We start from the raw sequence: 24,493 nt of genomic DNA, 5'->3' as shown, positions 1-24,493 counted from the left end.
GTTATCATGTCATCCGCTTTGGGGTTAATCACACACTTCGTACACATTGCCAAGTGGTGAAGTGACTTTCTGATTATTGTGGTACGCATAATAGGCAATCTCTACTTCAGGGTTGTTACTTGCACATAGCTGCTACCGCTTACTGTGTATCGTGAGCGCAACTGCGCAGGCGCCCAATGGTCCTCACGAGGGAAATTTCCACCATGTTGACGAGAACCTGGCGCCATCTGGTGTAATCCGGTCGACCTGCGCATGCGGTGGCCGTCGCGCTATATCAAAATAGCATAAGTCATACTGTCCAGCGCCAAGCTACTGCGAGCCGCCAACTCCTCATGCGCGGATCTTACCCCTCTGAATCTAGATACTATATAGTGCCACGGCCGCTCGATCTCCCTCCTTGGGAGCGGCCTGCCGAGTCGCGGAGCAGACAAAGGGGAGTGTGTGATGCGGCTAATTGCCATTTCGGCCGCTAGGGGCGCCAAGCATCGGTGAAACGCTCCCGGCAGGCCGGCGCGGTCGGAGGCTCGGAAGCTGAGGCTTTGTGTGTTTTCTCTTGAGTTTACGTGGTGTTCCTGTTCGAACTTCACTGCGCTCAGGTGCGTGCGTCGAAAACAAGCATTGTGAACTCTTTTTCTGAGTGTAGCTGCGCACAACACTGGCGAATAACCGTAAACGCGGTGCCTTGTCGTACGCTTTCGTCGAGCGAAAGAATGCTCCTCGGTAAGCTCTGTTGCACGTGCTCCTACGATGATTGCGTAAGCTACGTTTTTTGCCAGATCCTCTAAGGGGTTTTCGATAATGCCTAAAAATTGTTTTGTGCCGCGCTGCCTATCAAATGCTGCAAGAAACCCGGAACTTTGTTACCATGAACTACCGTCCAATGCAAACCTTCGGGAGGAGTGGTTACGCAACATCTCGCGGCAAGGTGGTGACAAGGTTTGCCAGTGGCAACCGACCTCCAGAGCTGTTGTATGCTCACTGCATTTCAATCAGGAGGATTATCGACAAGGAACGAAGCGCAAGTTGCTTAGGCCGACGGCGGTTCCGACGAATTTTCCCTTCTATCCCACATACAAACAGCCGGTGACTTCAAAGAAGCGGAGAACGCTTTGTCGTGCGCAACCTGACGTTCTCATATCTCAGACGACCGGCACTTTAGAAGGTAAATCGAGAGGAATGAATGCGGAAGAGAAATCTGCACACTCAGATTTCAGCACTGAACACTGCGGAAGCGAAAGTTTCAGAGTCCAGTCAGCTGTAGCAGAAAGCCATTCTTCGGACGATTGCATTGGTGTAGAGGTATGTCGGATAAAGGAGTGTAAAGACGGAGAATGTCAGACGTCATTCAATTTGACAGGATTTTTCGACGAGACTAAAAGAAAAGCTCATCGCTTTGAAATGCAAACCCGAAGACTTAATGAGCGACTGCAAAAGCTGCAAGAAAGTTATGACGAAGTGCGCCAACGATTGAAACGTTATGAAGATGACCGAGCTGTGCAGGCCGCAGTGAACATGTCCAAGGCTGCAGCAGACGGTGACAAGACTGCTAAATTTGTCTTGGAACAGGTCATGAACTTTGACAAAGCAAGACCAGCTTGGGATGAGCCAACATTGAGAGAGTGTATATTATGGAAAGCAACGTCCTCCAAAGGATACGACTTGGTGCGCGGAAGAAAGCTTCTGAAACTGCCGTGCCGAAGCACGCTGCAGAAGTTTGTTGGGTCGTCTACGGGAGAGACCGGAGTCACGAGCCTCATCAATGAACGACTGCTGGTAGAGAGGGAAGGTATGAAATCGGAAAAAGAAACATACTGCAGCCTCATCATTGACGAAATGTCGATCCAGCAGAAAGTAATTTATGATCGTCAGGTAGACAAAATATTTGGGCTGGTTGACACTGTGTGCGAGGCTAGAAAAGGTGCTAGTGAAGTGGCCACTAGACTCCTTTGTTTTGTTGTAAGAGGGCTGTCCACACCCAGTGTTATTCCGGTCGGTTACTTTTTTACAAGAAACCTCAAGCATGACCAGCTCCTCACTATGACGCTAAGTGTCATCAAGGCGGTTGAAGAGGCAGGAATCCGCATTGTTCGTGTTGTCACCGACAACCACCAGACCAACACCGCAATGTTCCGCGACATGTCCGAGGACAATACACTCCAACCTGTTGTTCGTCATCCAGTACGCGAAGGTGACCCTCTGTTCCTCTCTTTTGATCCCAATCATCTCATCAAGAACTTGAAAACCAACGTGCTGGAAAAAGAGATGTTTGATGGTGTAGAGCCCATTAGAGGTGGTTTTTTCCTCCACACTTTATATGAGATTCAGGAACAGTTGTTGGTCAAGCCGGTGCGATTATTAAGCCGAGCTCACGTGCAGCCAAACAATCTAGAAAAAATGAAGGTATGCCGCGCAACATTAATATTTTCACCTGTCGTAATCAACACCTTCGAGTACCTTCAGGAGCATCCTCACTCACACGAAAAAGCATCAGAATTCCGCGACTGCGGATCGACCATCGCATTTATGAAGGCAATAAGTATGTGGTACGACCTTCACGACATCTCCACTTGGAAGTCAAGGCAAACACCATTCGTCGAAGCAGATGACGATCGGCTAACCTGGCTTGAGGTCGAGTTTATCAGCTTCCTTGAAAACATCAAAGTCCGAAGTGGGGAGTCTCGTGCGAAGTTCCTCACTAAGGAGACTTATGAAGCCACTGTCATGACGACGAGATCAACAGTCGCTGTGGCCGAGTATCTGCTGACGGATCTCGGGCAAGTATAAATTTCACTAAACTTGCTTATTTAATTGTAGCCGTTTAGTCCATGGCTCAAGAAAAAAAAAACGGGCGTAGTACTAGCCTTTGATGTTCTCATTTAATTGTCGTTTTTTTTTAGCTTCAAGTACGTGCTCACCCGGCCCTTTAACAGTGCCCAGTTGAGTCCCTGTTCAGCTGTTTCCGCCAGTTCAACGGTGGCAACGACCGAGTAGACGCCAGAACAGCTGTCTTCATGGCGGAAAAGTTGCTTAAGGCAAGTCAGATATTGTAATCAAACTGAATACTTTTTTCACGAACGGGTGAAAACGTTATTTTGCAGGTAGGCATCTTGGAGGCTGCCAGGCATGGAAATGCACCTTCCAGCTCAGAGTGCCAAGCGGCACTGAGATGTGCGAACGTCACCTGCGAAGTGAAAAATCCAGCAGTTCCAGAAGGTGCCCTGGCTGTGCTTTGGAAAATTCAGCACGTCATGAAGTACGACGAAGTACCTTCGGAAATTGAGTTCGCGCCACTCACGTACTTGGCTGGCTACCTTGTCTTTGTTTGTCAAAGAAAGGTAAGCATATTTATTTTGAAACCAAGCGGCGGTAAATTACGCACGTGATTACTTTTTCAGGTCACATGCCCTGAGTGTAAGCTGCTGCTTAAAGGAAAGCCTTCACGTGACGGAGCATACAAGTTCGTGTCCGGCATTGACCAAGGAGGTCTGAGTTATGCGCGCCCTGAAGTTGTGTGGCTGTGCAAGCTCATCTGCACGTTCGTCGAGAGGGCCCTTATGTCAGCAAAGCTTCGTCGTTGTGCACGTATTTCCGAACTTCTTTCCAATGCCGTGCTTCCTCGCTTGAAGGACTGCCCTGTGATGTGGTGCAAAGACTGCATATACCCACAACACTGTGAAGAACTTTGTGAGATCTTTGTTAAGAAGCTGTTGAGGCCACTCCTAGCCAACTGGGCAGGAGACGTGAATAGCTCGTTGGAAAGTATCCTGAAACTTTCCCGGAAGCCTCTGTCCCGAAAAGTCTTGCGTCTATAGAGAGCACATGTTGGACGAGTGGTCTTATTAAAGTGTTTCTAGCTTTCATTTTTGTATGCTGCGTATATTTATTACTGTATCAAAGGTGCACGAAGTATCCTTGTGCTGTTGTCAGATGTGCTGAAAGTCTCGTGAGGAGACACATGGTTCGCCTTTAGCCCCTCCTCCTTGACATAATTCACAATATTGTCGCAAACTACAAGACTACAGAGCGAGCAGTGGTGAGTACAGGAGCGCTCACGCAAGGCCCAGCACCATTAAATCATGCCATGGCCACTCGCCGTGTAGTGCAGTCTTCGGCTCGCCGTCACGTTACAACATGTATTTATGTCCTGCATAAGCGGAAATGTACGAAAAATCGTTACTGCTCGCCGTCTTTTATATACATCAACAATACTGAGTAAAAAAAAAATTGTAGTTATCTGAGGGCGCAGTTTCTTCTAAAAAGTAATAAGTGCGTCTTTGCCGTGAACAAAGGGCATGAGTTGAGCATGCGTGGACAAAACAATGTCATTAGTCGTTATGGCAATCTCAGTTGCGTGTTCTGCATAGCTTTGTGTGCTGCGAAATTCACCGACCACGCGGATATCGACAAACATCCGCGTACGCGACCGTGATCATTTTATTTGCGTTTCCAAAGGTGTGAAATTATACCCGGCAACCCCGTTCCCTACTTTATACCATTATGAATACTACAGGATAAAGAACCAGTAGATCGAAATGTAATTTTTATTAAATTTCGGAGCCCTAACTCACACGGCTCCGAGGCCCAGTGCATACCGCGAGGGGCAGTGCATACACCACCAAACTGCAGGCAACGATTCCGTTAGAAATGCGTACACCGCGCCGCCAGCGCTTCTACTCCTTCACCGATAGCCAGCGCCACGGCCGCCGCAGCGGAGCAAGCTGGTACTTCCGCCATCACAGGCCGGGAGGCGCTTTCGGCAGGCCGCTCCCAAGGAGGGATCGAGCGGCCGTGATAGTGCCTACTATAGTGCCTAGAACATCCGCTACCGCGATCGACAACCGCGATAACCGCGACTGGAAACCCGAATAGCGGGTCGAGACAATCCAAATCGAAAGTGCGAAAGTGAAAGTACATTTCCCTCCTAAAAATTCAGGGGGGGGGGGCACTTTGTTGACCTACAGTGCGGTGAGGTGGAAGCCTTAAGCCCGGTGTTGATGCTTGTGTCACTGATGTATGGTTAAGACGTTATGCTTAACCATACATCAGGGAGTCCACAGAACCATACATACATACGCTGCCAGGGAGTCCACAGAACGCCATCGCCCGTTCGGCTCTACGCCTTGCTCGTCTGTAGATTGGTTTTTGAGGAAAGAAAATTTATCTGTCTCGCATATCTCGGTGAACACCTGTACCTCGCCGTAAGAGAAGGAAAGAAGATGGGAGTGAACGAAGACACCTTATTCACTACACGCGCCTTTATTTAATCTAAATCATCGAGCTGACATGGCGGAGTGGTTAGCGTGTTCGTCTCGCACTCTGGAGACCCTGGTTCGGTTCCCAACTCAACCAATTTCCTACCCTGTTTATTTATATATCTGGGCTGACTAGAAAGGTTAATTAGGCTAATTGGTTAATCAACTAATTAACTAAACTCCCTCCCACTTGGAACATCACTATACCATTCCTGCAATTGCTTGCATGGTTACTAACCAAAGTAAAATTTTCCCCGCTTGAAATTCGCGCTGTGACGTCACGACCATATTGCCACCTAGCATTGCCAGGTGGCGCATAGCTGATGACGACGAAGTAGGGCTCGCGCCGTGTGGAATCTGTCGCCTTTGCTGCCCCAGCTGGCGTGGCCTTGTCTGTCTTCGCACTTGGTATTAAAGCCCCCGTCGTCAACAAGTACGTTACAGTCTGGTGGAGGTGCTGGGTACCCGTGAGCCCATGCAAGAAACCCCTCCAGGCAGCCGTCGCGCCAGCGCTGTACCGCTTGACACCCCGGTACATCGCTTCAGACGGAGTATCCAGGGGCTGCCTTCGGAGGTAGGACTAGTAGAGAGCGGCGCCATGGAGACAGCCGCTCCTCTTCCTCCGCAAACCGCGGCTGCCGTGCCATCCCACTACACCTTGCAGACTCCGCGGATTCCCAGGATTAACTTTTTGAGGATGTGGAGGACTGGCTCCTTCATTTTGACCGCGTATCTGTGTTTAACCAATGGGACGACGCAGCCAAACTCCGGAACGTTTACTTCAGCCTCGAGGATTGTACTCGCACCTGGTTTGAAAACCAAGAGGATGTTTTAATCTCGTGGCATGAGTTCCGTTGTCGGGTGCTGGAGGCCTACACAAGCGTGGATCGTCGCGAACGAGCTGAGCGTGCACTACAAACTCGCATCCAGCTGCCGAACGAAAGTGTTCGGATGTACGTCGAGGACATGACGCGCCTCTTTAGAAGAGCTGACCCGGCCATGCCGGAAGAAAAGAAACTCCGACATTTGATGCGTGGCGTCAAAGAGCAGCTTTTCGCAGGCTTCGTGCGCAACCCACCGTCGACCTTTGCTGCATTCCTTACAGAGGCCACAAATATGGAAAAGGTGCTGCAACAACGTTCTGCGACCTACAACCGGCTTGTGCATGCTGCTGCTGTCACCGCATCGTTTGCTATCCCCGGGAGCCACCCTGACGATCTGCGCGAACTGATTCGCACCATAGCGCGTGAAGAGGTCCTGAAATTTTGCAGCCCTTCGCAGCCAGCGCTAGGTTCGATTTCTGCTCTTGTTCGCGAGGAGGTGCCACAGGCGTTCAGAGCTCCGGCTGTCGAAACACCTCCTCTACCAGGAGACTTCCACCGCCCCACCTATGCTGAAAATGCGAGGCGCCCGGCTGCGGTTTCGTCACCACCGTTTCCGGTAAGACCTCCTGAGCCGCGGTCCTCTATGCCACCAGTGCAGTATTTCGACGATCGCCGAGCGCCCTTGCGGAAGGCCAATGTCTGGCGCACACCAGCTAACCGGCCACTCTATTTTCACTGCGGAGAACCACGACATCTCTATAGTCATTGCTCTTATCGGCGCCTCGGTCTGCAGGGCTTTCGAGCCGATTCGCCCAGACCCCGGTTTGGCCATCGTGCCCCCTGCCATTGAAGACTTCCCAGCGGAACAGCCAATTTAAGCCCGCGCGCCGCATAAGCCGCGCTCATCGTCTCCGAGGCGCTCTTCCCCGAACCAGCACAGCTCCTCGCGAGCAGCACAGGGTAGCTCGCCCAGCCCTCGCCGGGAAAACTGAGACCTGCGACCTTCGGGGGCGAGGTCGCTGGGAGTCGCTGCGCTTAAGACCTCCCGTCGCCGCCGCTACGCTCCGACCGTGAGCAGATGGCACCGTGATCCGACCTAGATAGCCCCGTTTCTTTGGACCTACCTGTTCTTCTCGACGGTCACAGGGTCAGTGCTCTAGTGGACACCGGGGCCGACTACTCAGTCATGAGTAATACACTGGCAACTCTTCTGAAAAAAGTGCTAACGGCTTGTTCTGTGGTGCATCTTCGTACAGCCGGTGGTCATCTCGTTACCCCAAAGGGCATTTGCACGGCTGGCGTTCAGATTCACGGATCTACATTCGTCAACAGCTGTGTAGTTCTGTGCAATTGCTCCCACGATCTCATTACCGCAGTGCCGCCCTTCGTGTCACGTTGCCGCCACGGAGCAGTGTTCTGGTTGAAGTCACCTGCAACGACTTGCATGACGCAGAAGCAGTCGCCGAGGCTAACTATTCACTCCTGCTTACTCAAGGCATCTGTGCCGCTCGCAGTCTACTGACGCTTCGTGGTGGCCGGTCTGTGATCCTGGTTACAAATTTTTCAAATGAATACCGGCGACTTTTTGCAGGAACTACTATTGCTTCTGCCGAACCTGTTATCGATATTCCTGTTTGTTTTGCGTCCGCGGCAGCCGGCACTGACGAAACCCTCCCTTGGAAACGTCGACATAAACTGCTACCTGCCTCGGGAACAACGACTGTCTTTGGAGCAGCTGCTGAACGAATACAAGCCGTGCTTCGCTTCCTCCTAGAAGGTTCGTCAAACACCCATCACGAAACACCGCATCATCACCAATGACGACGCTCGGCCTACACGACAGCACCCTTACCGTGTTTCTGCTAAAGAACGGGCAGTTATTCAAACTCAGGTTCAGAAAATGCTTGATGATGGCGTTGTTCAAACTTCCTAAAGCCCGTGGTCTTCGCCTGTCGTCCTCGTTAGGAAGAAGCACGGCACTCTCCGGTTTTGTGTCGATTATCGGAAACCGAACAGTGTGACCAAAAAGGACGTCTACCCGTTTCCGCGCGTTGACGATTCGCTGGATAGATTACGGCGCGCTAAGTACTTCTCATCTATTGACTTGAAGAGCGGCTATTGGCAAATTGATGTATATGAACGGCACCGCGAAAAAACCGCTTTTGTGACTCCAGATGGCCTCTATGAATTCAAAGCGCTTTCTTTCGGTTTGTGCTCCGCCCCGGCTACGTTTCAAAGGATGATGGACACCGTCCTCACAGGCCTCAAGTGGCAAAGCTATCTTGTTTACTAGCACGACGTCGCCGTTTTTTCGGAAACGTCTGATCAACATCTCCAGCGCCGGCGGGCTGTCCTCGACGTTCTCCGCTCGGCTGACCTTACCCTGAAGCCCCAGAAGTTTCATTTCGGTTACGAAGAGCTCAAATTTCGGGGTCACGTTGTGAGCGCTGAGGGAGTGCGGCCGGACCGCTTTCCCGTTCCAACCGACAAGAAAGCTGTCCAGCGCTTCGTGGGACTATGTGCGTACTATCGGCGCTTTGTTGCGGACTTTTCCACGTTTGCCGAGCCGTTGACGCGTCTCACCAGGAATACCACCTCCTTTGTCTGGACCACTGAGCAACAGACCGCTTTCTCTAAGCTCCGCCAGCGCCTTCAAACACCTCCCGTTCTTGCGCACATCGACGAAGATTCCGATACCGAGGTCGACACCGACGCCAGTAACATCGGTCTTGGCGCTGTCCTTGTTCAACACCAAGAGGGCCTAGAGAGGGTTATCGCCTATGCTAGCCGTACTGTCTCCCGCGCCGAGAGCAATTACTCCACGTCTGAAAAAGAATGTCTTGCGGTCGTGTGGGCCACCATGAAGTTTCGCCCTTATCTATACGGCCGCCCATTCAATGTCGTAACTGATCCCAACTGCCTATGCTGGCTGGCAAATTTGCGAGACCCATCTAGACGCCTGGCACGCTGGAGCTTACGGCTCCAGGAATTTGACATTACTGACATTACTGTTGTCTACAAGTCCGGCCGCAGACACGAAGACGCCGACACACTGTCGCGTGCACCAGTTGACGACAGCGGCTTCCTTGGTACGCTCACCGCCTCCGACCTACTGACCCGGCAGAGGGCGGACTCGGCACTTCGCCCTCTCATTGACGCCCTTGAAGGTCGATACGGCTATACCTCGCCACTTCTCTCGACGTCTTGGCTCCTTCTGTTGGCGGCAAGGTCTCTTGTACAAGAACTCGAGAGGCAACGATAGACCTTACCTTCTGGTCATTCCAGCCGATCTCCGAGCTGACGTTCTTTTCGCCTGCCACGATGAGCCCACATCTGGCCACTTGGGATTTTCACGTACGCTCGCCAGAGTGCGCAACATGTACTACTGGCCTGGACTTTCTGCTGATGTCAAACACTACGTTAAAAGCTGCCGAGAATGCCAGCGCCGGAAAACGCCACCACTTTAGCCGGCGGGTTTTCTCAAGCCCGTTACAGCCCCTCGCGTTCCGTTCGACCAGATCGGCGTGGACCTCCTCGGCCCTTTCCCTTTGTCGTAGGGCGGCAATAAGTTGATCATAGTTCCTACCGACTATTTGCCTCGCTACGCCGAGACCAAGGCGATCCCTCGTGGCACAGCGTCCGAAGTCGAGGAGTTTTTCATGCACAACATCGTCTTGCGACATGGCGCCCCTTCGCACGTCATTACAGACAGAGGGACGGCGTTTACAGCGCAGCTAATCGACCACATCTTTCGGCTGAGCTGCACAACGCACCGCAAGACCACGGCCTACCATCCGCAGAGCAATGGCTTGAGCGAACGATTCAACAGGACCCTTTCGGACATATTGTCCATGTACGTAGATGTCCAACACAAAACTTGGGATGAGGTCCAGCCGTATGTCCCCTTCGCCTATAACACCGCCCTGCAGGAAATACGCGCTTTACACCGTTCTGCCTTCTGTACGGACGTGAAGCCCAGAGCATGCTTGATGCCATGCTCCCGTGCCCAGAGGATGACCAACTCGACCCAGACGCTCAACAATTTGCCCAACGTGCTGAAGGAGCCCGTCAGCTGACCCGCGTGCACTTCGGGCAACAGCAGAGCACCGATGCGCGACGTTACAACCTTCGCCACCGACAGGTTGACTACAAACCTGGTGACCAAGTCTGGGTATGGGCTCCTCTCCGTCGCCAAGGCTTTTGCGAGACACTGCTCTGCCGCTATTTTGGCCCTTACAGAGTGATCCGGCGTGTGAGTGCCGTTAACTGTGAAGTGGTTCCGGACGGTGTTGCGCAACCCCGACGCCGATAGCCCAGCTCTGACATTCTGCACGTTGTGGGCCTTAAGCCGTACTATACTCGTTGACGCAGACGTGTTGATGTCTTGGAACGCTTTAGTTGCGGAAATTTGCTCGTTTTTTGTTTATTTTTTGTTACGTCGACAGCGCTGTTCGTTTTCATAAGGGGGGAATAACGCCACCTAGCATTGCCAGGTGGCGCATAGCTGACGACGACGAAGTAGGGCTAGCGCCGTGTGGAATCTGTCGCCTTTGCTTCCCCAGCTTGCGTGGCCTTGTCTGTCTTCGCACTTGGTATTAAAGCCCCCTTCGTCAACAAGTACGTTGCAATATCGACCAATTGAAAAGCTTGACATTTCTGTCGACAACTCCTGCTTACAACGATGAGGCATTAAAGGCTTCTGCCTTAAAAGAGGTGGTTTTGCGAAAACCCATTTCGGAACGGCGCAAGGTGGGCGGACGTCGTAGCTGCACTAAATGCAAAGAGAGGAAGGAGCTTTGCGCCGCGATCTGTGAAGGAGTCGGTCGACCTCCTTCTCGCCTGCTTTTTGCGGGAAGAGGCAACTCGCTAAACTAAGCAGAATGTGAAACTGATGCTTTAGAGCTTGCTATCAAGGTCTATGAGAGCGTTTCGTACCACTTGCCTATTTTAAATCAGATCCGGAACAGTACTTTTAAAGGGGGTATCTGCTGCAAGATGTAACCAGAGAACGCCAAACATCCGTAGGACGTGCCAAAAATGGGCGCACGTCCCACAACCATAACTGGACGTCTTTGGGACGTCAGCAGTGAATCCTTGCTGACAATATCCCGAGAACAATTGCAAATTGGACGTTGACGTCCGTATGAAATCCATGGTGGGATCATCCCGAAAACAGTCGTAGACCGGACGTTAAAGGGCGTGTTTCTATTGAGTGGGCCTGTCGTGCGGATATCGACATAAAAGTCATGAGGGCTCGTGTGGCATGCTCCACTGCCCTTTTCTGACGTCCTTGTCTGGCAGATTTGTTAGTTGTATGAAGTTTCATGGCGCAAAAGCAACTAAGGCTATAAAGCGCGAAACGCAAGGTTAGAGTGCCTTTAGTTAAAGCTGAAGCTTTTGACAGTTGTAGCTTGTTTAAAACGCAGGCTTCCTTGATAAGTTTAAAAATACATGAAAAATCAGCAAGTGCTTGATCACCTAAACGCAACATGGCGTCTATAAGATGTGTGCATTGTTGAAAGTTGTCTGATACTTTTTCTCTGTTATTCAAGTTTGCGCATAAAATTAAAATGCCGTTTATCGTGAGTCCAAAACCAAATATTTCGCAGAGAGGTTTGTTTTCATTTGTCAGTAAGAAGTTCGTGTGTAAGATGTGTGTGTGTCCAATGCGTAGTCGACATAAAATAACCTCTGTAATACTTTCTTGACGTCCACATGATTTCTATTTTCTTAAGTGGGCTTTACAGAATTCAGTTTCTTGTTTATCGCCTTTTCTCATACAGACCGCCACTTATTTATGTATTTACGCTACATTAACTTCAAACAATTCCTATACGATATGCTCACATGTTTTATTTGATGTAGAAGGGTTTATAGCGCAAACAAAAACAAGGACAAGAAAGACGAAACACACACACACAGGCGCTAACTGTCAACTGGATTTATTCGTCGAAAGCCACACATTTTCTAGGCCGAAGATCTGGGCGGAAAAGATAACAAAAAACAAGCGTTGTGACAGAGCCATCAAATCGCGAGCGCATGCGCGGGTAGGCAAGGGCATCACACTTCCCTTTATCTTCCCACCGAATTAACAGGTAGCTTCATTAAAAAAATCAATCTCAGCCTAGAACAGAGATAAAGAAGGTTCGCTGATGCACTCGATGCCAAGTTTCTGTATGTGGTAGGCTACTAGGCTTATCCGTGCTGTCCTGTCTTTACTCTTACCAAGAACCCTTGTCTCCTCAAACCGGGCCACACGTGCTCCACATTTACTTACATGTGCAACTAGATGCTTGTATTTATCGTCTTTCTATCCTAAATTTAGGGCGTGCACCCCTAGACGGTCATTGACACAGCGTACATTTTTGCCTAGATAAAACTTTCCACAAGACAAGGGAATAGAATAAACCACTCCAGTGGAACACCTTACGAACGGCTTCTGATGCTTTTTCAGGCACTCGCGCTTTTTTGCATTGCAAATGCGCGGGAAGAGCTTTCCCAACTTCTTGGGTGACTAGAACAAACAGGTACACCATGCCTGCTAGCAAATTTTTTTAGGTTGTATGAGATTTTGTGGAGGTAGGGCACAACCTCTGGCCTAGGGGCTTTTTGAAGAGCACAGCCGCTTTTCGACAACGTTTGAACTTCTGAAGGATGGCCTCAGAGACTCCCGTCGACACCGAGCAGGGAAACCCTGCAGCCACAAGCCGGCTTATCTGATAATTAAAGCTCTGAAACATCTGATGTGGGCACGATTTTTGGAGAGAAGATTCCGAGCACAGCGACGCTAATCCTCCTTGATAGTCTTGGATTGGGCCGAGTCATACGGCAACAGCCCCTTCTTTGCTCGTGGGTAATAAACCTAGCAGACGTGTCCTTCACAGAACGTCAATTTAAGGTCTAAAAACTGTAAAACCGAAACTTCGGCCACTTCATGGATAAAAGTCAAACCAAGACCGTGTTTGTTAAAATTATCTAAACTTCACCTACTCTAGAGTGGCAGGTGGTGGTCTCCTGCTTTGTTAAAAGTACTAAAAAATCATCTACATATGTAAAAACTTTTAAAACTGTCCCTCCCGCCTTAAAATTCTCGTCCAGCCACCTATCTACTTTAGCTAAAAAATGGCGCAAAGAATGGGGCTACACATGACCCTACGAAAATCCCATTTCGCTGCAAAAAAGGCTGTTCGTTAAAAACAATAAAAGTAACATTCAAGTAAAACTGCAATAAGGCTAAAAAGTTATCTACAGACAATCCTGCTAAGTTCTGGAATGACACGTCGCCATTTTCCTCAACGCATTCCTTAACAGACAGTAAAATCTGATCTTTGGGCACGGAATAAAAAATGTCTTGAATATCTATTGAAAAGCCAAGGCCAATGCCATCGTTAAACTTAATAAACTGTGCGACATCGATTGACCTTTTGGTGAGAAAGGGATCGTCCAAGACAAGGCTTTTAAGCTCCTGTAACACGAACTGGTTGGCTTTTATCTGCCACGATCCTTGCTCGCTGACGATGGTCCTAAACGGAATGTTGCAAAAGGTTAAACCTGAATGCACCAGCCGCGGACATCACTAATAGCAGGGGTAACAGCCTAACCCTTTTTTCACAGCTAAGACGCACAAACCAGAAATTCCCTCTAGGAGCATTGTCAGTGAGCAAAATCCTGTTGTACGTACGTGGTGCAGGCAGGGGCATATTATTTTCATTTCCTTTTCGGTTGCTACAACCTATTCTTTGTCAGTGAGCAAGGATCGTCGCAGATAAGCGTCAGCCAGTTCTTGTCACAAAAGCTTAAAAGCCTTGTCTTGGACGATCCCTTTCTCACCAAAAAGTTAATCGATGTCGAACAGTTTATTAAGTATAACGATGACATTGGCTTTGGCTTTTCAATAGATATTCTAGACATTTTTTATTCCGTGCCCAAAGTTCAGATTTTACTGTCTGTTAAGGAATGCATTGAGGAAAACGGCGACGTGTAATTCCAGAACTTACCAGGATTGTCTGCAGATAATTTTTTAGCCTTATTCCAGTTTTACTTGAATGTTACTTTTATTGTTTTTAACGACCAGCCTTTTTTGCAGCGAAATGGCATTTGCATAGGGTGATGTGTAGCCCCCATTCTTTGCGACATTTGTTTAGCTAAGGTAGATAACCCGCCGGACGAGAATTTTAAGGCGGGGGGGGGGGGGGACAGTTTTAAAGGTTTTTAAATATGTAGATGATTTTTTAGTACTTTTAACAAAGCAGGAGACGATCACTTACCCCTCTACAGTAGATGAAGTTTTAGATAAATTTCGTGCCTGACTGCACGAAAACAGAACTTGATTACAATTTTTCACTACAAAAGGGCCATCTATGTTAAGCAGTTTAATCTTACTTTCTAAATATAGTGACGAGTACCTTTGCCACGCGCTTTTTTCCGAAATAACAGTTCTAAAACGGACCCCGTGGCGATGACTCAGTGGTTACGGGGCTCGGCTGCTGGCCTGAAAGGCGCAGGTTCGATTCCGGCCGCGGCGGCCGAATATCGATGGAGGCGAAATTCAAGAGGTCCGTGTAATGTGCGATGTCAGCGCACGTTAAAGAACAACAGGTCGTCGGAACTCCCGGAGCCCTTCACTACGGCGTCCCTCATAGCCCGAGTATCTTTGGGACGTTAACCCTAATAAACCAAACCGATCGCGGCATCCAGATTTAGCGCGGTAAGATGCGCGCATGCGCAGATGGCGGCTGGCTGTATGAGACGGTAGCTATTAGCGATCGCGCAGTGGTAAAATTATCTATTATGCGCTACTCACAAATGCGCCTCACCGGTTGCCAATGTGAACGAATCTGACTATTGAAAAAAGAAATGGAACTGAATGTTTTCTATCATCATCACTTCAATAGCAATCATGTTAGGTTATAAAGGTTTACCGTTTTACAGTAACCCAAAAAATACCTTCCTTACTTCTCGTTTGCATTTTCTTATGACTTTAGCCTTGTTACACAGCATAGGACATTTCGCGCGTAGCTTGAAAGAGCTTCAATCAGCTAGCTTGCGTGCTGCGCATGCTCGAAAACCAGCCTGATCCCCCCAAAGCAGTTATCAGCGGGCAAACGCAATCTAGCTTAGTGCGTGCGCGCACGTGTCGTGGCTGGTGTGTGGTGTGGCGCGGTTAGCATTTTGACGAGCGGTGTTCGCGCCGACCCGGTGCCAAAGTCCGTGCGGGACATCCCGCGCGCTGTGACCGCTGATTGTTTACCACTTCTGCAGCCAGCGACGCTACGCTTGAAAGAAACGTACGGCGTAGCCGAAGAATTTTTTGCAAACGGTTTCGTGGCACCGACGAAGGTGACACTGTTTTCCTCGTCCGGCTATCTCGAAGAACGAATACAGTCTCCTACTGCACTCCTGGCTGGACTGCGGCGCTCCGCTGGTTTACACCTCGGCCAGACATGTCCACAACCGACGAGTAAGTCATTTAATTTTGCCGTGCTTACGTTTACGCATGTGAATTTCTGCAGCTGCGATTAGCAATGCCGAGAAAGGACACAGTGGTCTGCGGGCAGCTGCCTTGTCCTTTTATTTGTGACGCTTTGGAAGAATGCTGTTTTTTTCTTTTTTTTTGTCCCGTTTAGGAAGCCGAGTATATCTAGTCGGAGAAATTCCACGCTGTTCAGATGGTCGAGATATCGGGCACCCGGCTTTGTGCACGTGTCTCTGAACGCTGCTGCTTCTGCGGGGAACCGATTTCATAGGCTAATCCGAGCTCATTTTTAGGATATGCGGTGGCAGGATGAACTGCGTAGGTCATAGGTTGCTTCTGGCAAACAACCTTTGCAAAGAAGCTCAAATGCGCTGTCTGTGATGGGCTGTTGGCTATGAAGGCAGTCGTGCCGGCAAGTTTAAAATTTTGCGACGCAGTGTGATTCATTGTACTGCAGTTATTTGTTCTATTTGAGACCTGCGCTGACTTGTTTCGTGTTCCTCCGTTTTATTCTGTGAGAGCACCTACGGCCTTTTTTTTTGCAAGCTTTTCGTCACTGTAAAGGTATGGTCGTTAAGCTTTATTCGTAAAGGGAAGGGTGATAACGCCTGGTTACTGCGTCACTGCTGCCACCGGCTATAGGTGTTTGCTGGTTACTGGAAACTGCACACCTTTACACGGCGCTCCATTCTTAGTGTGAATACCCGGATGTGAGGTCGCGCACCTTGCGCCAGTGCGTCCATCTTGAGCGCGCATCAAGGCAGACGTTGCGCAGCACCTGCGCCACGGTCCTTCCATGTGTGGGCGTATCGAACATACTGCCACTCCGCAGAGCGCGGCAAGACACTCGTGTGTTCCCCCTAAGAGTGGTCCGCTTTTTATATTCCTCTTAACTGATGCACTACAAGAATCAGACAAGGCGATTTCGGTCAACCAAAACGGCGATCACAAAGACAGAACGTTCTCTCATGAAATTCTTTTAATCCCACAACAAAATACCTCGTTATATTTGGTTTAGGTTGCGTGCATTTGCTTGGACGTGCGCAAGAAATGTTTTCCCTGCCACTGCGGCGCTCCCTTCCTGCCGCATAGTTTTTCAGAGGCGCTGACAAGCGGCGAAATTGAAGTGTCCGTTCACACTTCTATCTATTTTGCTATATAACCTGTAATCTAGCCATAGTTTTTGCCTGTGGCAGTGCAATGCGGTAAGGTTCTTCTATCACGTGATAGAGCGAGAAGTTAATCTTGGCGCATGTCTTTTTCATTCTCATTGAACATGTGCACCAGTTCTTCAAAATGCTTGCCCCCTTTGATGCTCGATATGAATGGTTTCTATGCCATGCTGTGGCTATCTCCTGGGACTGTGCAGTCCGTCTAGCTGTCCTGGTGCAGGGAATTTTGTTTGTGTGTTTTCTTTCAAGCGATGCACAAGGTACTAGTGAACACGCGTCTTCACATGAAATATGTCTGAGGCCGGACAACATCGTAAAATATTTTTATTTGTATTTAGGGTTCGCTTTCGATAGCGGAATTGTGGCTGTATCGTGGCGGACGTGTACAGATAACGTTTGCTAACACCAGAAGTGCAGAACACCGTGCTAATTAGCTCTTTGTAGCTTCTCGTTACAGCTCTTGAACTAGGCTGGCGTTAGTGTTGGATTCAATTAAATTGTCAAAGTAGCATTTTTACGGCTGATCTCCTGCGCCTCACGTGACCTAAACATTGTCTGGTCTCGTCTGTTATGTCACTGCCATCGTTCGGTTGAAACCTAAATTGAAACAACAAATTCCGAATTGTAGCTACTCACGAGCCGCAGGCAGGTTCCACGACGTCACCTATGCATAGCAAAGTTCATTGCACCCTTTCAAAGAAAAAAAAATGCATCCAGATATTTCGGATCCTTACTCCTTCCTTAACAGGCAGCTTCCAAGGACCCAGAGAGCTACGCTGGGCGACTGCTTGACGCACATCGCAAGTTTTTTGATGGGGGCAGTAGAATTTCATACTCCTCTCCTTCTTCATAGTTGTCGCCAGTGGTTGTCACCAGTGGCACCAGGACAGGACTCGAGTCTTGTGTGTGGCGTCTCCGTCTTTTAGCGCCAGTACGCTTACTGTAAGCACTTAGGAGGAATAACTTCCCTGTGCGGCTGCTCCAGCGGTAGCTATGCTGATGCTTTACGCCATCGGTTGGAGCTCGGACAGCGCATACACATCCCAGAAAACGCGCCTACAAATTACCCCACCTGACTTCCGAAACGAGTGCGATAGAGATTGAAATGCCTGCGCGACGCGAGCCCCGTAAAAGTATTTTAAAGAATGAACGCCACTCTACTCTTTTGTGCCGCCGCGGTGGCTCAGTGGCTATGGTGCTCGGCTGCTGGGCCGAAAGACGCGGGTTCGATCCCGGCCACGGCGGCTGAATTTCTTTGGAGGATAAATTCGAGGCCCGTGTACTGTGCGATGTCAGTGTACGTTAAAGAACCCCAGGTGGTCGAAATTTCCGGAGCCCTCCACTACGGCGTCTCTCATAGCCTGAGTCGCTTTGGGACGTTAAACCCCATAAACCAAACCAAACCTACTCTTTTGTTAACCTCAATTTTCAAGACAATTGGACAAGGAACTCTTGCTCACCCGTGATATCCGATCCAAGCTTTGTAGCCAGCTCTTCAGATATATGATCTACCCTTGAAATCGCGCCGATGGTAACACGTCCTCCTCTACCTCCTACACGAAATGCATCTCGGCGGCAATCGCGGTAGCCCACTACCTTCGCTGAAGACGACTGCGGCATGTTTACACGAGCACATCGCAGGCTGCAGTCTGCCAGAATCCGCGCAGAATCGCTGCTGGCTGACCCGGTCAGCGCCGCGAGACCCGTGCTCCTAATGAGAGCCGCATGCGCCTAATGATCAAGAAAACACTGTTAAGTCGGAACGGCGCCCTCCATTGTCATTGCAAGAACTAAACAAGCACTGAGCAAGCGCATGCGCAGTTTGCGCTAAATGATGCATCCAAGCAAATGTCCCGTAGAAGGCGTCCGAGCAAAGAGCAGTAAAGACAAAGTTCGCCCTGTGGTCGCACAGCGAACCGTAGAACTCCATGAAAGATTAGTAAAAATAAAGCGCTTGCAAGCATTCACCCATGATAAACTTGCAAGGGGCGTAACATGATTTTTGTTTTCAGCATATATGCTCTCCAGCTGGAGCCTACAGGCGCGATGCGCTGGCATATTTTCATATTGTGGTGCTTGAAAGAGTCATTGCCCCGTGTTTTTTCTCCTGTCGACAATGGTTACGTGCGAAATATATTGCGAACATGGCACTGGCCACTTAAAGCATTGACCCTCTGTGTGCTGATGCCTTTGGACCAGTACACCTTTATGGCTGGCACATCGCTCTTTTGGGGGAGACTTGGCCCTCGCACCCTAAGACGTCCACTGCGGCCTTATGACCTTACAGTATATTCCCTCGCCTATGGTACATTGCAGAAATGAAAAAAAAAAGTATTTATGGTCTAATATTTTCAATTTTCCAGCAGCGGATCGAATATCATCCTTTTAATTTCGTTGTTAGAATCTAAAATTGCATCGTTTAAAATTATTCCGAACGAGTCGAATGTATTCAGAGTGTTTGAATACTTTTGGAATAATTTGCACAGGGTTAAAATAAGGGTCGCTATAATTCTGTTCAACTGTTTCAAAAACAGGCCCTCTTCGATGCCGCGCTGCATGAAGCACATCGGCGTGCGCATGTAAGGGTATGTAATGCGAAGGCAAGATAACCGTTGATCCTTAAGAAGTGGATTCCAAGAGAAGGCAACCGTAGCAGGGCGCGGCAGAAAGTTACGTGCGCGGATGAGATTAAGAAATTTGCTGGGATACGGTGGCCGCAGCTGGCAAAGGCCTTTGCCCTGCAGCGGGCGCAGTCAGGTTGATGATGATAATGATATCTAGTTTTCATAGATTACGAGACTACAATTCACCTGGTTGAGATTTCAGCAGTCATGCAGGCGTTACGGAACCAAGCTGTCGCGAGCTGATGTAAAAGTACTCGTACATAGGTGCAAAGGCTGCACCGACGCCGTAGTCGTCCATGAATACAGCCATAAATCCCAGTAAGGAAGGGTTTCAGGCAGAGAGACGCGATCTCTCGAATGCTACCTGTTTGCAGGTGGTATTTAGGGGCCTGGAAAGGGAAACGGGGAGGGTGGTTAAGATTTATTGTGGAATACCTTAGTAATTAATTAGTTAACTTCGAGGGCGCATTTGCTCATGGATTTGTGTCAGCTGTTTGCTCTTTTTTTTGTGTGTGTACCATCTTTTCATGGGCGTCACAATATATAGCTTTTGGAGAAATACTTCTTTCGAGAAATCTCTCTCTCCGAGCTGAGATTTTATCCAGCAACTAATTCCGTGTCTTCAGTTTTTTTTTTTTTCAGGGTGACTTTTGTGGGAACAGCAACCTCGCATCGTATGTCCTAGTGCATGCTGAGCTTCCGATTGTGACTATTTTTTCGAATCGTTCCATTTAGATTGCCCAGACTAGGTGCGTGTAATGTCATTTATAAGTCTGTAGGGGCAATGGTTTTCTGCAACAAATCCTGCAGCGATAGTGGGCAGCTATATCGTCTGTTAACCCTGCACACGTGAGCGTAACGAAATAATTTCTGAGCGCACTAAATTAGGGCCAGCACTTACTGCGCAACGTTCTCACTTTCTGCCGGGTCCGCCATCTTCTGTTTCACATACTTTCAACTGTTTCGTGTCACAGTGTACCTGGTAGATGCGAGGCTTGCAGTTGCGCAGGTTAAATGCTCCTACACCTGCGTACATTTAATATAAATTTGCTCTATCTCAAATTGTGAAGGAAGCATCGTTTACGGAGATAGACAAAGGTGCAGGAGATGCTGCCATCGCTTTGTAACTCGTGCACCACCATGCCTGCCACTTATAAGCTTCGGGAATTTAGGCTGCTGACAAAGGCAGATCTCATCGCAGTTGATTGAACTGTGGCTGTTAATCGTTGGCTAATTTTTTCGTCACGAATATTCGGGCTTTTTTTATTGATTTATGCTGAAAACTTCAGTAGAACTATAGGTTGAATTAATATGCGCTTTTTTTTCGTTTTTAGGGACGGCAAGGACATGGATCAACCTTCCTGCAAAGGCGAGGCGGAATTCGACGTTTTTCTCCGAAGTTTTCCCTGCGTCAGCCTCTCTCACCTGCAGGGTCTCATCGGGCGGTTCAGGGCGCAATGGAAAGAAACTGTCGGCTTGGATATCTCCCATCCCTGCTCCCACTCTAGCGACAGCGTGAACTGCTGGATTATTCACTACCTTTCACCGCTGAATAATTACCTCCGCCAAGGAAATGTTTGTGTTGCAGAATACACACCGGGGTACTTAAAACTCAGCTCCATCGACGCGGATACAAATTTTCAAGTTCACGAAAAGAATTACCTGGTAGGCTCCTTCTTGGCACTTTTCCTGGTGAAGATGCATCGATGCGTGCAGCGTCTCGAGTTTGACACCAACGCACTTGTGTTCCACTATCCGAATGCTCTCGCCTCGTCTGTTGCCGCAGCGCCTGGTCTGAGATCCATTAGCGTGAACCCAGATCGAGATTCTCAGGATTTCAACTTTTTCTCTCTGATAGCTGCGCTGAGGAAAAGTAGTAAGTTGGAATTTCTTAACCTCTCTGGGTTTGAGCTTAACAGTCTCACCTCCAACGAATTGGCACAAGTACTGCCGAACAGCAGCATTAGCACAATCATATTACCACACATGTCTTTGAGGGCGGCTAAGAAGGTCCTAAATGCAATCAACTGTTGTGCTTCTTTAAAGACGCTCTCTCTGCACGGCATCCTGAGCTCATCGGACAAAGTGTCAAATATTCTAGGGAGAGCCTTAGCGAAGAACAAGACCCTGACAAGTCTGTCGGTGACAGGCGTCACAGTCAAGGTAGCGCACGGGATCCTACAGGCGTTGAAAACTTGCGCCCTTCAAAACTTAGTGTTGCTCGGTCAGAACGCAATGACTGGGACCTTCCCAACGGGCGACCTCCGAAGAACTGCCGCGCGACTGAAGTTTCTGCAGATGTCACTCGGAGATTTTGGTAGCCCGTGTGCTGCTATCCTTGCCGAAGCACTCCGAGAGAGCTTCTGTGTGCTTGAGAGGCTTGATCTTTCTTTCAGTAGTATTGGCGACTTAGGAGCCGCACACCTGGCTAAAGCACTGCTCGCAAACAGCACACTCAAGCAACTGAACCTCGAGAGGTGTCAACTGACAGCGCTAGCTGTAGAACCATTTGTGGCATCCCTGGCGCAGAACTCCACTATAGAGTGTGTCCGGCTTGGTGCTCTGCCCATGGACGAGACCCTGTCCTTTAGCCCCGTGGAGAGTGCGGTCGGGCGACTGGTCACCTCGTGGAATACGTGCGGCACTCAAGAACTCGCCCGTGTGCTGCGCAGCGAGGATTGCACCGTCACCTCGCTTGAATTGGCTTGGACAAGAGGTGTGGCGAGCGGCTGTGTCTCGGACGTTTTTCAAGCCTTGTCCGGGAACAGGCACATCGTCGAGTTGCGCGTTCTCCAGTGTGGGACAGAGCATTTCGCCTCGGACCTTATCTCTGTTCTGCACAGCACTCAGTCACTGAGGCGGCTGACAGTCTTGGGCGTATTCACAGACCCTGATCTTGCTAAAAGAGTTTTGTACGCACTGTCTGAAAATGAGACTGTCACGGAAGCTAAGTTCCCCGGATTTGAACTATCCTCGAACGAAGCTGTGAGTGCTCTGAAAGCTTTGCTGAGACTCAACAAGCAGATCACCTCACTGGTCTTTCAGAGGTTATACCTTCAAGTTAGCACTCTAAGCGGTTTGGCAGACGCTATGTTGGACAATCACGTAATAAGAGAACTGACTTTTACTGACCTGAGCACGTGCAGTGACAGTTATGCCCTCATTCTTGACATCCTAAACAGAAATCTGAGCCTAAAGAACCGGGCTATCCAATTCTTGAGGTATAAAGTCCTGGACTACCTTGATGCTTTTCGAAAGATTTGTGACAGCCATGCGTTTGCAGCTGAGTATGCTGAGATTCAAAACATATCTGTGCATGCAGCGAGAGCCGCCATCGCAGGGGCATTGTATCTGTAAGGTCGTGGCACAGAATGATACTGTGCCACCTAAGCAGCACCCTAATTACCAGACTACAGGATTTTCACGGTTTGATATGCCACTTTAGCTTCGCGTTTTAAGTAACAAATGTGTTAAAGACAGCTTTTAGATGTGCGCTTTTCAGGTGAGCAAAATGAAAATTTGACTGTTATTTGTTGCAAGATTCGTATAGCAATAAGGCAACGCACGACTAAAAGGGCTGCCTGGTCTATGAGGAATTTAGCACAAGCGTTGCCCAGACTGCAAAATGAAGACGAATGCATTCAAGAAGCACGATTCGTTAACCCGCAACACTTCTCACACCTAATTGGCTATTAGTCACTGACCAGATCGCAACTTTGGTTTGCCTTTAACAAAACTCAATAGTAACCCCGCCGCAGTGGCTCAGTGGTTACAGCGCTCGGCTGATGACCCGAAAGACGCAGGTTCGATCCTGGCCGCGGCGGCTGAATTTCGATGGAGGCGAAATTCTAGAGGCCCGTGTGCTGTGCGATGTCACTGCACGTTAAAAAACCCCAGGTGGTTGAAATGAATTTATACCAACAAGCCCACGTAGCCGCTCTAACACAAACGCACCAATTTCGATATGTAACATGTGCCATTCGCATAGTACAGAGCATTCAGCTGACGTCTGGACGAACATGCATAGGCCAAAACGGGCATGCGCCTCCATGAGCCCTTACAGGAGCATTTCCGTTCCCTCTCAAGTCGGCCTTTCAGAAACTTACCCGAGCATTGCAGTTGATGCCAAGGATGTTCGCCCCTCCTTGACAGGGCGGTAGTGCTGTTCAGACACCGAGATAAAGTGACCCGAGAGCTCGCAGAAGCGTCTCACATACGGAAAGGAGGAGACTCATGCGTTAGCGTTACCACCTTGACTATGCATGATAAAGGATTCACGTCTATTGACAGGTTTGCTGATTGACCCTTTCCACGTGATGTGCAACTGTTTAACGTGCAGAACAGTGATATTGAGATGTTTTTTCCGAATAAAATTCATTTGATAGTTAGCGCCTTGCTGTGTGTCTTCTCTTGTCCGTCGGCTCTGCGCGCTGCCTTGTAGCAATAAATTTATACCGACTAGCCCAAGTAGCTGTTCGAACCCGTTATCACGAGATGAACTCGAAGTTAACTCACTCCTTCTTCACAGTCTAAAAATTCCAAAAACTCGCTAACTCATGTCACTCTTTCAGATGAATGTTTCACTTGATGTTATAGTAAAGAAAAATTATGGAGGCGAGCAAGACATACATTCATGCTACTTTAATATGAACTAGGACATGATGTTGGGTTAGTCGGTTCATGGTTAGAGCAAAACAGAACTGCGCGAATACACGCACACAAAGCGCAGATTGAATTTATTTTGCGAAAGCAGGGTGCTTATAAAAGCTGTCACAGGCAAACAAGGGACAAGCAAAAGCAACGGGCGCACGGCAATGACAGTGTCAACAAGACCACGTGTGGTTACGACCCATAAAAATCTCGGATGTGCCCATCTAAGAAATTGATCTCTTGCCTTCTTTTTCTAAAGAAGGCGAGCTAACGCTCATATCGCCGCTTTTGGAGATGATATAAGCCTCGATAACTTCCCTTTCGGTTTTTGTTTTGGCCTTAAAAAGGAACTTGGTTTTTTCCAGGTAAGGAGAATAGTTTTTGGTCTCGCAGCTCTTACAATGCAAGGATGGATTGCCGGTCGTTTGCAGGTCGTACAGCCCAAGGTCGAACAAAATTCTACTACCCTATAAAAGCTCTCATTCCAAGCTAGTAA

At 49.0% G+C, this 24,493-nt stretch overlaps 1 pseudogene; it reads left to right on the top strand.

The window, feature by feature from the left end:
* Nucleotides 1-1,673: 1,673 nt before the first annotated feature.
* LOC149336876 (uncharacterized) overlaps nt 1,674-24,493 on the top strand; it is a 40,872-nt pseudogene continuing 18,052 nt past the window's right edge.

The sequence above is a fragment of the Amblyomma mixtum genome, chromosome 7, assembly GCF_055824585.1.
Source record: "Amblyomma mixtum isolate Tamu chromosome 7, ASM5582458v1, whole genome shotgun sequence".
In the NCBI taxonomy this organism is placed as follows: domain Eukaryota; kingdom Metazoa; phylum Arthropoda; class Arachnida; order Ixodida; family Ixodidae; genus Amblyomma; species Amblyomma mixtum.
Note: the sequence above shows the minus strand (reverse complement) of the source record. Positions and strands in the feature narration are given on the sequence as shown.